Raw genomic sequence first — 4,205 nt, forward strand, 5'->3', positions numbered from 1 at the left:
ATACACAGCCCCCCTCTATATACACAGCCCCTCCTCTATATACACAGCCCCCCCTCTATATACACAGTCCCCCTCTATATACACAGGCCCCCTCTATATACACAGCCCCCCTCTATATACACAGCCCCCCTCTATATACACAGCCCCCCTCTATATACACAGCCCCCCTCTATATACACAGTCCCCCTCTATATACACAGCCCCCCTCTATATACACAGCCCCCCTCTATATACACAGGCCCCCTCTATATACACAGCCCCCCTCTATATACACAGCCCCCCTCTATATACAGAGCCCCCCTCTATATACACAGCCCCCCCCCTCTATATACACAGCCCCCCCTCTATATACAGAGCTGTTATTACCATCCTCTATATCATTGATAAATAAATTATACAACAGCGGGCCCAGTACTGAACCTTGGGGTCACCACTAATAACCGGGGACCAATCAGAGTACGAATCATTGACCACCACTCTCTGGGTACGATCCATGAACCAGTGTTCAATCCAGTTACAAACTAAAGTTTCCAAGCCCAAGGACCTTAACTTACCTGTCAGACGACTAAGAGGGACAGTATCAAACGCTTTAGGGAAATCCAGAAACATTATATCCACAGCCATTCCTCTATATACAGAACCCCCCTCTATATACAGAGCCCCCCTCTATATACACATCCCCCCTCTATATCCACAGCCCCCCTCTATATACACAGCCCCCCTCTATATACACAGCCCCCCCCTCTATATACACAGCCCCCCCTCTATATATACAGCCCCCCTCTATATACACAGCCCCCCTCTATATACACAGCCCCCCTCTATATCCACAGCCCCCCTCTATATACACAGCCCTACTTCTATATACACAGCCCCCCCTCTATATACACAGCCCCCCTCTATATACAGAGCCCCCCTCTATATACACAGCCCCCCCTCTATATACACAGCCCCCCTCTATATACACAGCCCCCCTCTATATACACAGCCCCCTCTATATATACACAGCCCCCCTCTATATACACAGCCCCCCTCTATATACACAGCCCCCCCCTCTATATACACAGCCCCCCTCTATATACACAGCCCCCCCTCTATATCCACAGCCATTCCTCTGTCAAGGCTTCTACTCACCTCTTCATAAAAGCAAATTAGATTGGTTTGACAACTTCTATCCTTAGTAAACCCATGCTGGCTATCACTTATAATACAATTATCCCCTATGTATTCCTGTATGTAATCCCTTATAAGTCCTTCAAACAATTTACCCACAATGCACGTTAGACTTACCGGTCTATAATTGCCTGGCGAAGACCTAGAGCCCTTTTTGAAGATTGGTACCACATTCGCCTTGTGCCAGTCCCTTGGCACAATACCAGACACCAGAGAATCTCTAAATATCATGAACAGGGGTACAGATATTACTGAACTTACCTCTCTAAGAACTCTTGGGTGTAGTCCATCCGGTCCTGGAGATTTGCTTACATTTACTTTACTTAGCTTACCTTGTACCATCTCTACATTAAGCCAGTTCAGTACATTACATGATGTGTTACCAGCACTGACCTGTACATGATGTGTTACCAGCACTGACCTGTACATGATGTGTTACCAGCACTGACCTGTCCAATGTCAGCTCCTCCTTCTTCCCTAGTATATACAGAACTAAAGAACCCATTCAGTAGCTCCGCCTTCTCTTTATCGCCCGTGACAACCTCCCCATTATCATTATTAAGGGGTCCTACATGCTCTGTCCTTGGTTTTTTTGTATTTATATATCTAAAAAAATATTTAGGATTAGTTTTGCTTTCTTTGGCCACCTGTCTCTCATTTAGAATTTTTGCTGTTTTTATTAAATTTTTACAGATTTTATTAAGCTCTTTGTACTGTTTAAATGTTATAGCTGACCCATCAGATTTGAATTTTTTGAAGGCTATTTTTTTGTTGTTTATTGCTCTTTTAACATCATTTGTCAGCCATGTAGGATTTAGTTTTAATGGTTTATATTTGTTCCCCTTTGGTATATATTTAGCTGTATAGTTATTTAGAGTTGATATAAAGATGTCCCATTTCCCTTCTGTATCAGTATTTGAGAACCCCTCCCCCAGTCTATGTCCTGTAGTGCAGATCTCAGCCCAGGGAAGTTTGCCTTTTTAAAGTTATATGTTTTTGCCTTCCCCGCCTGTCTTTGTTTTCTACATTATAAGTCAAAAGTAACTATATTGTGGTCGCTACTTTATGTTAGTGGTAAATTTTGTTGATACTTGTATAATTTCTAGGTGAAAAATTCCCAAATTTTATGAAAAAATTGAAAATTTTGCATTTTTCTAACTTTGAAGCTCTCTGCTTGTAAGGAAAATGAATATTCCAAATAAATTATATATTGATTCACATATACAATGTCTACTTTATATTTGCATCATAAATGTCAGGATCCGGATAGGTGTGCAGCGAGGACACTGGTGATGGATCCTCTGTGTCAGTGAGGTGATGGCGTGGGCCGTACCAGGGGAACGGAGTCTAAGGGGTTACTGGTTTTCACCAGAGCCCGCCACAAAGCGGGATGGACTTGCAACGGCAGGTAACTCCCAGGTCGTTCCACCAGATAGCGACTCAACCCCAGCTGACAGCTGAGACAGGCGCAGTACAAGGGACAAGGCAAGAGCAAGGTCGGATGTAGCAGAAGGTCAGGCAGCAAGGGTCGTAGTCAGGGGCAACAGCAGAGGGTCTGGAACACTGGCTTGGGAATACACAAAACGCTTTCACTGGCACTAGGCAACAAGATCCGGCGATGACAGGAAGGGGAAGTGGGTTTAAATGGAGAAGCCACAGGGTGCAGGTACTGATTGGGCCAGGCGCCAATCAATGGCGCATTGGCCCTTTAAATCTCATAGAGCCGGCGGGCGCGCCCTAGGGAGCGGGGCCGCGCGCGCTGGGACTGAGCAGACGGAGGACGGGGCAGGGGAGGAGATTGGGATGCGAGCCGCGGGCGGGCGAGTCCCGCCACGCGGATCGCATCCCCGCCGGTGACACTAGTGCAGCGCTCCCGGTCAGCGGGTCTGACCGGGGCACTGCACGGAGGTGAACGCCGCGAGCGCTCCGGGGAGGAGCAGGGACCCGGAGTGCTCGGCGTAACAGTACCCCCCCTTTGGTCTCCCCCTCTTTTTGGAGCCTAGGAACCTATGGATGAGCTCCTTGTCGAGGATATTATCCTCGGGTTCCCAAGACCTCTCTTCGGGGCCACAATTCTCCCAGTCTACGAGAAAAAATGTTTTACCTCTGACTACCTTGGAGGCGAGGATTTCCTTTACTTGAAGACATCAGAGGAGCCAGAGACGGGAGCAGGAGCGGTGACCTTGGGGGAAAAGCGGTTAAGAACGAGAGGTTTGAGAAGGGAAACATGAAAGGAGTTAGGAATACGAAGAGAAGGAGGGAGAAGAAGTTTGTAGGAGACAGGATTGATTTGACTCTTGATTTTAAATGGTCCAAGGTAACGTGGGCCCAGCTTGTAGCTGGGAACACGAAAGTGGATATATTTGGCAGAGAGCCACACTTTGACCCTAGGAGCGAAGACAGGAGGAGTTCTTCTCTTCTTATCAGCATGTCTCTTCATACGAGACGAGGCCAGTAGGAGCGACCTTTGAGTATCCTTCCAGATAACAGAGAAGTCCCGGGTAACTTCATCTACAGCAGGCAGTCCAGAAGAAGTGGGAATGGGGAGGGGGGCAGAGGGTGACGGACGTACACCACAAAGAATGGGTATTTGGCAGAGGATTACGAATTTTTAAAATTGTACGAGAATTCAGCCCAGGGCAGAAGGTCGACCCAATCGTCTTGGCAGGAGGAGACAAAATGTCGCAAATAGTCACCAAGGATCTGGTTAACTCTCTTTACTTGTCCATTGGATTGGGGGGGGGGGGGGGGGGGATAGGAGGACGAGAAATTTAATTTGATTTTTAATTGGTTACAGAGAGCTCTCCAAAATTTCGATACAAATTGAACGCCTCTATCCGAGACGATATGCGTGGGAAGCCCGTGAAGGCGAAAAATATGTAGAAAAAATTGCTTCGCCAATTGTGGCACAGAAGAGAGACCTGGAAGTGGAATGAAGTGTGCCATATTGGAGAAACGATCAACGACCACCCAGATGACGGTGTTGCCATGGGATACGGGCAGATCCGTAATAAAATCCATGGCAATTTGGG

The sequence above is a fragment of the Hyla sarda genome, chromosome 3, assembly GCF_029499605.1.
Source record: "Hyla sarda isolate aHylSar1 chromosome 3, aHylSar1.hap1, whole genome shotgun sequence".
Classification (NCBI taxonomy): Eukaryota; Metazoa; Chordata; class Amphibia; order Anura; family Hylidae; genus Hyla; species Hyla sarda.